Raw genomic sequence first — 13,830 nt, 5'->3', positions numbered from 1 at the left:
GATTTCCAGTGTCTAGTCAGTTCTCTTTTAGCTAAGAGTAAGCCCATATCTACAAATTTGCTCGAGATCCTGTTTTTGGGTGTATGCTCCCTTTCAGTCACAGTGTTCAATGTTTCAATAATCTCCCTCCAATAATCTCGTAGGTGTGTGCAGTCCCAGAGCATATGTCCCAGGTCCGCTCCTACCACGTTGCACCTAGGGTATGCCACGCTCTCCACCCCAAAGTACTTCCCAATCTTTCTTGGTGTAAGATAAGCTCTATGCAGTATATAGAAATGTATTAACTGAAAACGTGCGTTCCTTGTGCTTTTCCTTGCCCGCCTCACTATCTGTGCCCATGTAGTATCGGGGATCTCCACCTGCAAGTCTTGCTCCCAGGCGTTCTTAAGTTTTACCAGGGGTTGCAGCGTCTCGCGCGACATCCGTGAGTAGAGGCATGTTACCGCTTTAAACGTGCCGGCTGCCATCATTGTATATTGGCAAGCCATGGATGTAGTGGGCTCCTGGGTCCCTTCCCCCCAGTGTACCTGCATTGCCCGCGTTACAGCCGCATGCATTAAGAAGACCCCCCTCGGGAGGTCAAAGCGATCCTGCAAAGTCTGGTAGGAGAGTAGTTCTCCATTCTCATACAGATCCCCTAACACTTGCAGCCCCGCATCCTCCCATCCCTGTAACCTCAACCAATCCCCACCATGCGGGAGTGCCGTCACCATGCCCAGGGGTATTTCAGGTGCATACATGCGTCGTACCCCCGCCCGCTTCTGTGCTCGGTTCCAGCAGAGTCTGTACGGCTGCTCTTCCAGCGATAGGTCCCTAAGGGTCAACTTCTGTTGCAGGGTTAAAAATGCCAGCACATGCCGAGGGGTACCGCTCTCTCTCTCTTGCTCCGGCCCTCGGTACACTCGCGCCACCTCCTGCGTGAAGGTCTGCAGTTGAGCCGCCAAATAGTATAACTCGAAATCAGGGACCGCTAGACCACCCTCATCCTTCGGCCGGAGCAGCGTGGTCAAAGCTATTCTGCGCCTGCCCGTGCCCCAGAGGAAAGAGATCAGTAAAGACTTCAGTTGTTGGAAGACCGATCTGGGTATCCAGATAGGCAACGTGCGGAAATAGTAAAGGAGACGCGGCAAGGCTACCATTTTTACCAGGGATATACGTCCCGTCACCGATAGAGGGAGAGTAGCCCAGAAGGTCATACTGCCCCGCAGCGCTTGTATACAGCGGCCCACGTTACCCTCTACCAGGTCCGCAGCCTTATGATAGATGTACACCCCCAGATATTTCAAACAGTCAGGCTCCCAGGCCAGCAGCAGTCGGGTAGCAGGTCTCGGTTCTCTGTGGCGTAGTGGAAACAAGCACGACTTAGACCAATTAACCTTTAGACCGGAGAGCCTGCCGAATAACACTAAGAGTCGCTCTGCTCCCTCTAACGCCTCCTTCGCATCCTCTAGATATAACAAGAGGTCATCCGCATACAATGAAATAAGTTGTGGGCTTCCCCGATAAGTTAGGCCCTTATAGAAGTGTCCTTTCCTGGCTTCCGATGCGAACGGTTCGATCGCCAGTGCAAATAACAAGGGGAACAATGAACAGCCCTGTCTGGTGCCGCGGCCCACCGGGTACTGGTGCGATACGAGGTAGCCCACCCGTACACGTGCCATCGCAGAAGCATATAACACTCTCGTCCAGCGTATATAGCCGCCTCCAAGGCCGAAATGCTGCATAACCCTGTACAAGTATTCCCACTCCAAGCTGTCAATTGCTTTTTCTATATCAATTGACAGGACTACAGGTGTTTGTGTGTCAGGCCACGGCCCTCCCAGAAGGCGTAGCAGCCAGCGTATGTTGATAGTTGTGTTACGGGTGGGAATAAATCCAGATTGGTCACTGTGGACCAGTCCCGACATATGCTGCAGTAGCCTGGTCGCCAGTATGGTGCTCAGAATTTTGTGGTCCGTCGTCAGCATGGACAGCGGCCTGTAGGATGCTGGGTATTTACTTTCTCTGCCTTGTTTCAACAATGGTATCATTAAAGCTTCACACATGGATCCAGGCAGTCCACCCCGAGATTTGGCCTTGTTGTACACCACCTGGAGCCGCGGAGCTAATTGGTCTATACATTTGCTGTAAAATTCTATGGGCAGCCCATCCAAACCTGGTGTCTTATTACGAGCCATCTTCTTCACTGCACTCCTAATCTCTCCCAGTTCTATATTCCTGCTCAGGGCGTCTGCCTGCTCCTGCTCTAAATGTGGCAACTGCAAGCCCTCCAGGAAGGCATCAATCTCATCTTCCCGCCCTTCTAGCGCCCTCTCGTAGAGCGTTTCGTAGTACGAGCGGAAGCATTCTAGTATCTCCATCTGTGTGTGGTGTACAAGACCACCCTCCCCCTACGTCTCGTGGGGTTAGCCAGCCAGGCAAGTAGTGTCCCCGCCTTGTCTCCCTCCGCATGCGCCTTTGTCAGATAAGTCTTATGGTCAAAGCAACGGAGCCATTCCATTTCCACAGCCACCACTTCTTTGGCCGCGCGCACCGTCTCCTGCAACTCTGGGTGAGTAGGGCGCGCTATTTCAGCATCACGCAGAGTTCTCTCCGCTTTCTCTAGATAATCCAGCAAGGACCTACGCGCTCCAGTGAATTTTCTAATGCAGTGGCCTCTAATAAAAATCTTAAAGGCGTCCCACTCTATCGCTCTGGATGTTGCAGTGCCCTCGTTCGCCTCAAAATAATGTGTTATCCTATCCCCCAACGCTTCCCGAAATAACAAGTCATCTAGTGTGTCTGGTCTCAGTTGCCACATCGGGACCCGTGAGTTCTCAGTCATCCAATTAAGGGTAAGCAGTAAGGGATTGTGATCAGATAGCGTGCAAGATAAGTATTCCGAGTTTGCCACCATCGGAAGCACCGGTGGGGAGCATAAGAAGGTGTCTAATCGGACATGGAGGTCATGCAAGCTAGAGTAATAGGAGTAATCCCTCGCCATTGGGTGTTGCACCTGCCAGGCATCCTGCAACTCCCAGCTCACTTGCCATTCGAATCTTCGCTTTGCCAGACGATGCACTGGAGACATCCCCAGAGGTGGGTGGGATCTGTCCAATGTAGTGTCCGTCACTGAGTTAAAGTCCCCCCCCATTACGACAGGGCCCGCTAAAAACCCCGCTAAAGCTCCGGACAGTTTTGTGAAGAAGGACAAATGGTCGGTATTAGGCGCATACACACTGCATAGCACTATATCCTTGCCCTTCAGTTTTCCTTCCACCGCCACAAACCTGCCTTCTGGGTCTATTGTGTACCTGATCACCTCGAAAGGGGCTCCCGCCCATATCTAGACTAGCGCGTCCCTGGTAAACGCAGAGTATGTAGTGTTAAACAGTTGCCCCCTCCATCTCCTTTGCAGCGCAATACCCTCCTGCTTTGTTAAATGCGTTTCCTGCAGCAGCGGTATCTGCCCCCCTCTTCTAACTAAGTATGCATGTATTTTATGCCTCCTTGACATCGTGTGCAAGCCCCTCACATTCCAGGTTACACATTTCACAGTTCCAGTGTCAGCCATAGTCCCATGTTGTACAGCGAAATCCGATAGCGTCCACTAGCCGCCCTTCCATAGATTTGTGCTCGGGCAATATCTCCTGAAGGGTGTGTTCTGTACTTTTAACTCTATCCTTCAGTTTATCATGGTCGGCCTGCAGAAGCCCCAGTCCTGTTGCCACCTGGGCAATATCTTGCTGCAGCGCCTCTTTCGTGGCCTGGATTGCTTCCAAGATGCAACTTTGTAGCTGCTGCAGGTCAGCTGGGGCCTGTGGTGGTCCATCCCCCGACCCCGAGCCCGCGGCCTCCTCCACTTTCCCCCTAGGCTTCCCCATTTGAACTGCTTGGAGAGGGGGGAACCTCGTCTCCACTGTCTTCTGGACAGGAAAGGCAGGCGGGTCCGCTCCGCAGGTGCCGTGGGCGGTGCGTACTCGATCTCCGGGCGCTTCCAACTCCCCTCCAGCCACGGCTCACCAGCGTCTTGTTGCTTCAGTTAGCGCTGTTATGCCACTAGTTTGGTTGCGCTATACTTTTTCAGGCCCCCAGCATGAGTGGGTCAGTGCTACTCCAAAACCACTAAGCCCCTCCGGGGTCAGTCAGCGCCGCTCAGCTGGTATCGCCTCAACAGTCTCCCGCGAGTGGTTGCCCCCTCGGGATTTACTCGACTCTTCGAGCTCTGTCTGTTCCCACTAGGGCCTTCACAGCAGTCAAGCCCTTGCTCCAGTTCGCCTCCCAGCGTGCTGCCACCACCCAAGTCTCCAAATCATCCACTGCCCAGTCCCGGGCGATAATCAGTTCGGGGGCCTCGACTCGATCCTGAACTGCGTCCAGGCTCTTCAATCAACCTCTAGACAAGCGACTTATTCCGGAGCCGGGCTCGCTCCCGCAGGGGATCACCTGTTGTTTCTCTGTGTTGTCCACTCACATCAAGGCAGGCAGCTCCGTGTCTCCTGGGGTCTAGTCGCTCACGTTGGGCTGAGCACTGTGATCAGCCTTGTAGCTCTCGCATGCCTACACCGGAGGCCCAGCGCTGCCAGATCCACAGCCAAGCCCCGCGCCGATCTGAGCCCAGGCTCCGGCCCTCGCAGCGTGCCAGGGGGCCCCCCGTCCAGCACCCTCCACCCGCTGTTCCCCGCTTCGCTGCTCTCGGCCGGTTGGGCTGGTATTGTCGCTCGGCCTTCGGAGGGCGTACTTCCCGGGGCCTCAACTCTCTGCCCAGCCCACAGTAACGCCCGATGCCAGGCTCACCATCGCTCAGTACTGCCACCGCCTCCCTGCTTCGCTCTCACGCCTCGAGCCGCTCCCGGCCATTGCCTGCGAGGACGGCCGCCATCTTATTCATCGTGACCTTTGTCTGTAGTGGGTCCGGTCCTCCCCCGCTATGGGACCGATAAACTGCAGTGTCCACAGCATGTAGGGAGCCCAGGCGATTTCAGGCGACACCGCTGCCGTCTTGGGCCGTCAGGAAAGGAGCGCCGCACTCACCCGGCCGTCATCGAGTCTGGCTCTGAGCTCCGGCTGCCACATTGCCTCAGCGCTCCCGGCATCGCTTTGTTCCCCTTTCGAGCCAACGGGCCTCGGAGAAGCCCGAAACCCCGTGCATGGGGGGTCCGCCGCCGTCCCAGTGTCCTTCACCGGTCGGATAATGCCTGTCTCGATGGATTCCGTAAAGTTACTCAGGATATAAGCGGGGATCGGGTGCGGAGCTCCGGGCTCACGCCGCCTGTCCCCTCGGCATCCAAGCCACGCCCCGAAACATACCCCTCATCTATGAACAATCCTCCTTTCCTGTCTCCAAACCAGACAATTCATATTGTCTAGTTTTGGACTACAGACATTTAATCTCTTGTTGCAAAACTTTTGCAGTACAAAATGCACACAGTGCAGCACTGATGAATAACATCGTGCGCAAAAAATATAAAACCACATTAGATATTTCTAATGGTTTCTTCTGTCAAAACATTGCACCAGAAAGCAGGTAATTGACCACTTTCTCAATAATGGGGACACAGCAACAATTTTGCAGTCTCCCCCAGGGATTCAAGAATAGTCCAGGCTTATTTTCAGCCTGGCAGCGAACTTTTTAAAAAGTGTGTGCTGCTCCAACCTCCAAAAACACTGAAAAACTTGCAGTCAATTCTAGGTTTCCTGAATTTTGGAAGAACTTACGTTCTGAATTACGCAGAAAGGGTTAAACCTCTCTACGAATTAATAAAACCTGATTACAAATCAACAAATTGGACTCAGAAACACACAGAAATTTTGCGTTCAATACAAACAGACGTGTTAGCAAAAACAAAGCTACAAACACGCGTAAACGTACGCAACCTTGTGATCCGAGTCAACCCAGGAAGATGCGGATTCACGTACCTGAGCTATAATGAAGGGGAAACGGTACCAATAGCATACAAATCACACTTGTACACACAAGCTGAAATAAAATTCACTTCTACTGAGAAAATTCTGACAGCGGTTTAAACTGCTGTAGCAAAAGAAAAAGCCCTCGCACAGGGTAAACGTATAATAATCGTTACACCTGTACCTGCCCTTGAGGCAGTGACAAGAGCAAGCATTCCAAATGCTAAAGCTTTACATCCAAGGTGGATACAATGGGTTAACTCTCTTGCTGCAACAGACGTTGAATACGTTTTTGACCCTAACTTGAAAACACAAGAACTTCTCCAATACGAGTACGAATGTCCTCTGCCGACCGAGATTCAGCCACTTGAACATTACGGCTGTATAATATATACTGACGGATCAGCACAGCCCGCAGTTGGGGGTAATATAGTGCTGCGTGCACGATTGTTAAAGGTCACTGGCGCGAAGGTAAATTCAGACCAATGGTCACTAAAACTCAATCACTCGGAGACTGTACAGCTCAGCGAGCTGAACTACAGGCTTTCAAGATGGCGCTTGAAAATACCGATCGCAAATTCCCCACACTAATAGTGTGCGATTCGTATTACTGCGTCCAGTCTTTCAATGAAAACTTGCAGAACTGGGTTCAAAACGGTTTCAAATATGCGAAAGGTGACACAATAAAGCATAAAATGCTTTGGGAATAAGTAGTTCTTTTGCAGAAAGAACTCTAAAAGACTCACGTGATCCATACACTGAGTCATCAACGTGATGGCGTTCACGTTGCAGAGAATTCATTGGCTGATGAAGCCGCAAAGGCAGCTGTACAAACGACTTCCGTAGCTACAATCAAGCGTTCTAAAAAAAAAGGATAGACGGTGAAACGCTAGTAGCAGTAAGAGCCTCAATGGAGGGCAATTATGCAGCGTTAGCTCTAAATTATCCACTCGGAAATACATACATAATTAATGCAAACTCCGTTCCTTTTGCTCAAATCCCTGGAGTGGGGGACAGAGTAATACCAAACAGGAAACGGAGGGCTTACTTGATTCAAGAAGCACATATGGGAATGGGTCTGTGGCATCAAAGGATCTTAAAATCTCTTACAGAATTGCAGATGATGTACTGGTGGCCGGAATCAGCGTGCACGTCTATGAATTTGCAATTAATTGCCAGAACTGTAGCCGAGATCGCAGTAATGAACCGCCCCAGATACCTGACTACAGTGTAGCCAGCCCACCACAGACACCTCAGTTAGACAGCATTAGACTATCTACACGCAGGCATTCCCACGGACAAATGCGGTCCCACAACTACTAAGACAAGATTTATTTGGATGTGGCCCCAGCGCTCGGCTGACGCCAGAACTGTTATAAAAGATTTGCGAGTCTTTATCGGCACTTACGCAATCGGCACGCCACATTCTGACCAGGGTCCTGCGTTTAGCTCTCGAGCTTACAAGGAGGCCATTGCCATCTTGGGTGTTGCAATGCGGTATTCTAGTCCCTTCCATCCTGAGGGTAATGCGGTAGTGGAGAGAAAAAACCGTGACATAAAGCAATCTATAACAGATAGGGTATTAGGTTCGGGTAATGGGTGGGTCAAACATCTAATAAGTGTCCAACGTAGTCTTAATAATCTGCCAAGACATTCTCTGGGTGGAATCTCTCCGTATGAACTTTTGTTTGGTACTAGAATGATAGTCGAAGACCTCGATAGTCAAACTGCAGTGGTAGAACAAAAACCCTTTCATATCAAAGATCGTTTGGCTGTTTTACAGGACTTAAATGAAACAAGAAGAAGTCTGAGTAACACAAAGCAAAACCCAACGACCACTGAAGAAAAACCACCTGTCCCAGCAAGACCTGTCTGCCTGGATTCCAAAGATTGGGGATCTAGTTAGAGAAAAGTTCACGGTGAAGAAGGAATTTGGGCCTTTTTACAGAAAAGCAGTACCTGTCTTAGCTATCCACGGAACAAGAACAGTAGTACTACCGCCTCTTGCTGGTAAAAAGGAGAGCAGAGCTGTATCCATCGACCTGGTAAAACCACAATCATGTGGCCAATAATAAGTAGTAGGCCCAGTGGACTCTCAAGATTTAGCAGAAGACCAAACCTTGCTACAATTCAAGAGGTTCAAACTGAAAGACTAATCACCTTTGATAAACCTGCAGTGAAAAAAAGGACTATGCAACAAAGCCATGGAACTTGTGCCTCTTGAAACCCAAATAACAGTTCGTCAAGAAACACCAGTCTACAATGATGTAGTCTTTGACTATACTAATATGAACAAGGAAGACACCGCTCCTGTAACTTCAAAAAATCATTCAGAGAATCCTGATGCAATTGCAACAATTGACCGAACTGCCTCTGGCTATTTCATTAACTTTGGTAAATTTTCTGAGGATCCATGCGAACCTGAAGATGAGCCAGCCAAAAAGACTTTCAAAGACAAAATTACAGAACTCTTTCATCAACTTGAAAAGGCATTTCTGGTTTCACCATGGGTTGAATTTTGGATTGTGTTAGGTGTACTTTTCCTCCTGCTCTGGCTCATACTTGTGTTAAGTTTGGGAAGAATGATAGATGGAAAATATAGTAAAATGGATACAGCAAGTCAGAACATCCACTTACTCCTGAAACCACACAAATCATCTCATCGTGAACGGAGAGACCTGTCATCAGTGAACATCACAACCATTCCTATACCTTGTGGTGTAGCATGGGACACTACTGAGTACTACATCTATGGCCCGGTGGAATTCCTGAAGTTTCCTCACCAGTTCAAGGTTTCTTTAATTGACTTTGTCTCACCAAGCACTTTTTCTGAGATTGGAACTTTGAAACTATTAATAATATGATGTCAGATTTAGAAATGTCAGCAAAATTTACAGAACAAGATTATTTAGAAGGGTCATCAGATTATGAACAAATGTATTGTTTTAATCATTATGGTCACCACTATTTGCATAAATCTGCAACCCCTAGAAATGTTTTAACTTATAATCAATGGGAACATTGCCCAACACCGCCAAAAGGCAGCTCAAAAACATTTTACGAGAAATGTTCATACTTCTCAAGGTTTAATATCACAGATGCAGAAACATTTTATTTCAAAAATACGAATAAGACAGGAATAAAAACAATGTTGACAAATACTAAACACATTTATTTAGCAAAATGTTATGCTCAGTTGTCTACATTTGGTTTTGAATTTTGGAAAGACAACATTGAGACAAAAACCGTCTGGGGTACAAAAGACTGGCAGGTACAAGGTCTTGAATCCTTATTCAGAGCCTGCATCATCCCAGAGCAAATAATGTTTTTGAATGATACCATTCAACAGACAACCTGTCTTGGCCTGGCTAAGATAAAAGATTTAAACAACCCGTCTATACCAAAGCCAATACCTGATAGCAATAGTACTACAGATGAGGAAATAGACGTATCCCATATTTTAAACCAAAACAGAACTAATCCTGATTGGAGAAAATGGTTGATCTGGCCCACAGACACTAATAACTGTCAAGATAGATTCCTGAACATATCACAGGGGTTCAAACAAAACAGGCAAGACCCAAGATATTCCCAGAGACAACATCCATGGATAGTAATAACTTACAGTGTAGGAAAACTATGCCTCGAATGGCTACAGAAATCCACACTACCTGAAATTAAGCAACACTTGACCTTACTTAAGGAAGGCGTTGACTTGCGATATTTCATAATGGGACCTCGCAAACAGCATCAAAAACGTTTCATATATGCCGGTATATATGCTGCTTACAACGAGGCTTGGAAAGTGACGCAAATGTTGAAACTGCAGAAAAATACGAGAAATTGATCGTATAAATTTGGAAAAACACTGTCTGTAGTGGACAATGGGTTAACAACTCTGTCCTCTAGGATTTATTCTTTGTACACCATTGTATCATCTGCTATTGATATAAAAAAAACAAGACTTGCTTATGTTACAACATGGCCAGTCTCAACTACGTTCTATAGTACAGTTAGGCTGGACGTTACAAAATCTCAGTTCAGGCTACGTGCCTTGGCGTCTAATCAACACAACGTCATTGTTTTCTGTATTTAACCTTACAGATAAACAAATCTCTTGTATTTTGCAGAAACGAAGAATAGTGTTTAAAAATATTTTTCTTTTTATTAGTTGGCGTCTTGCACGTGGGATGGTCCGGTTGTTATCCTAATGTGAGATTCAATACATATTGCAGCTTATCAAGGACTGCACATCTTTATGACGTCACCCATTTTGGCCAATATGAATATTTAATATATGTGACCTCTACAAGTTTCTACATACTATCATCTTCTGATTGTAGTGACTTACGGCCCCCCTGACGCATTTGTACATATACGTGGATTATTCAGTCACGTTTACAATTTTTTCTGGAGCACTTTCTCTATTTTACTGGATTTCGTTTGAACTATATATCCACTTATAACGCCTGACAACATACATTATAGTGGACGGCACCACTTTTATCCGTTCCTAAGATCTGTACAGGCTTCAGTTCACTTGATCCTGCCCTGACGAAGCTCCCGAGATTGAGAGCGAAACGCGTTGGCTGTTTTGTGCACCTTGAAAAAAGAAAAAACAAATAAAAAGAAAAATATTTTTATACACTATTCTTCGTTTCTGCAAAATACTTTGACTTTGGTGCTGCCTACATGTGTCTCAAAAAAAAAAAATTCTGGGTATCCAGTGGGACCTAACCACAGCAGGTCTCGGAAGTTAACAGCACAAGAAACTTAATTTTACTTGGGATTTCTTGAAGTTGAGGTGCTTTTTCGGCTGCTCCGCTGTGGAAACATTGTTTTTCTAGATAAACAAATCTCTTTGGCACAAAGAGGAGCAGACTATATGGTGCTGAGCATAGAAAAACTTGAAAGATTACCATTGACAGTTTCCGAGAAGCCTGTCATTGAATGGATAATACATGGCACCATAATAATACCAGTAACAACATTCCAGATTCAATATTGCCTAAAGCATATACCAGCGGGCCTGTATGAAAGGTTGGGTAAAGGATACATTAAGCCAACCTGGAATTTACCATATACACATAAATGTTGGAGTGGGGAAAAGAGGTATTTCTTAGTGGTAAAAATTGTAAAAACTCACTAAGTGGTACACTTCTGTGTCAAGGAATTAATTTACATGGAGCCAGTGAGGGTTCTTCGAATGACCTTTCTTGCCACGTGCACGGATCCCCAGCTTCCCAGATAGAACCTGTTTTCAGGCAACTTTTCAATGGCAGTTACGTTATGCTCAATGACCACAGCTGTTGTGGCATGTTGCCAGGAAGGGCGTATCTCGTGGATGTTTCATCCATGGTCACTGGTTACATGCAAGTATTGTATCCAAAAAGCAAGACACAGAAGGAGGCGGCAATATGGCCTTCACTGAACATCTCTTCAATACCAATTGATACTTTAAGCAGAATGAAAGCCATTCTTTTGCAAAAAACTGTGCCTTTGGCCTCGTCTAAAGAAACGTATGATATGCAAGTTGCAAGGACTTCTGCACAGATACATGCATTATTATCAACAAACTGCCCCATACATTTCGTAGAAATGTTAGGTCAAATCTTAAACATGTCTGATACCAGTGGCATCGCACATGTATTTAAGACAATTTTTTCGGGACTGTTAGCACCCTTTGAAGCAGTCCTGAGCATTTTTCCAAATTTCATGCACTCTGTGTTCGCCGGCCTGCCTCTCATTTTGGGACTCGTAGCAGGAATTCTATTTTTGTTTTTTCTGCTCCGATATGGCAAGTCAAGCCACCAACGATACCCAGATTACCATAGAACAAGCGCTCCAGGCAATGAGGTACTGTGAACGGATAGCACAGGTCCTCGGCTCGTCTAAGAGATCTGAATACCACATGGTTTCTATCATTCAGACCAATCTGGCAAGATTGCATCTTACCTGTTCTACGATGCCTGCTCTGCGGAGAAGAATGCGTGTTAGACATCTGTCTCACATTTTCATCGGCAGTACCAATGGATATCGATGCTTTGCTTGGTTCGGTAACGGCTCATGCAACATGTTGTCCCGAACGGCTACCTGTTCTGATGACGGCATTCATTGAGACCTCACAGACGCAACACGCTGATGGTGAGGTACGAGATGAAAGCGGTACACAGGTACCACCTTCTGTGAACGTTGCTAATGTGGACAACGCTGACGGCAATGCATCTCACATATGCACTATTGATCTTTTTTCAGACATAATCCAACTTTCACCTACTGTGGTAGACGAATTCTTTGCCAGCCTAGATGACTTAATGTTTTCTCCCGACAATAAGAATAACTTTTGAAAACACAAGCATGCAGTGTTCCGTGAACTTTGAATTCGGCCTTCAGTTTTTCATAACAGAACTTCTAAACTTTGTAACTATTTTTACTACAACAAAATTATTTTTCTCATTTCCCAAAAATATTGAAAAGTTTTTTTTTGGGGCACAGAGTAATCTGCTTAAAGTAGTACTATTCTTAGAGAACAAGATTTCTTTTGAAAACCTAGAGACAATATTTGAACTCAGCCTCTAGCACATGTACGGTATTATATAAATCTGTGATGAAATTGTTTCGACCTTCTCCTGTATTAAGAGCCATTTCATAAACATAATTTCGTGATTCATTCAGTCAGCATTTCAAATGTCATACTATCTGCTTTGAATGATACCACTACTTAGAAAACGTACAGTACAATGCTTATTTTTTATGTACAAACCATTTCAAATGCATTTCATGTATTTTTGGGGTGGGATTATAAACACATGCTTAGATATGTTATGAATGCTTAGAATTTAGTAAAGATGGACATATTACGTGGAGTGGGTGTTGTAGACAAATCTAGGACCCTAGTGTAATTTTCCCGATTCATGCCCTTATATAGGTATAACTTATCATATCCTTATATAGGCATACGAATCATAACCATATTGAGACATAGCCAATGCAGTCCAAATACGGCATGGCTACTTCCACAAGTTCCTAGAATCCACAACAAATTCTTGGAGAAACTAACCTTCAGCAGCCCGGGACTTCCTCCTGCTCAAGTATTGATTTTTCCAAGAACTCATGGAGTTTTCAAAGAAATGCGAGTTCTTAGTGACGTTATTATGTCCAACCTTACGTCAAACTCGGCACCTTCCAGGTATAAATATACCCAAATCTGCCCTAGCAAACACACAGTGGTTTGGAGCAGATCGACTAACTACTTGCCCGACGCCCTGCTGTAGCGAGTGCCGAAGGAAGCCGACCCTCCAGCTGATGCACTGTCTTTTCTCTTGCCAAAAAATCCAGCTCCAGTGTTTCCCTGCTACCCTTGCGGGTTACTGGGATATCGAGTCCTGACAGAGAGATACAAGACCTCCTTCATTCTGAAACCATGGTACGGAGCTGATTAGACCCTTAGAGAAATCTTGGATAGATTCTTGGCAGAAAAATACTAAACTTAAGCTACACCTCACTTACTTCTTCCCTCGTACTAGACCTAGGTTAGGTACACCGGGGTAGGAGTATTTTAGATGCACCAGTTGAGTATTTATAGTCATCATTTATCACTGTATGTATTTTATCCATTTTATGTATTTTATGGCTAAGAAACCATATCATGCTTTTGCAGTATTATTTCATAGTACTCTTTGTACTGTACACACTGTACTTCATAGCAAGTATTGCGATTGTAGCAATTCACTTCTCTTGCATGAGAAAGAAGACTGCTCAATAAATAACCCTTTTATTGAAAACGCCTGTCTCTCTATTTCTCTGCAAACTCTGGTGAAACGAAGCATGCACGATTGACTGAGTAAAATAGCCATCTATTGTTTCCGCGACTCTGGAGATATATTCCTTATTCTTGGGGAACAAAGTTGTCATGTTAATGCGGTTGTGAGAAACTAATCCCTT

This window comes from Lissotriton helveticus, chromosome 6 (genome assembly GCF_964261635.1).
Source record: "Lissotriton helveticus chromosome 6, aLisHel1.1, whole genome shotgun sequence".
Taxonomy (NCBI): domain Eukaryota; kingdom Metazoa; phylum Chordata; class Amphibia; order Caudata; family Salamandridae; genus Lissotriton; species Lissotriton helveticus.
This window is presented reverse-complemented; position numbering follows the sequence as displayed.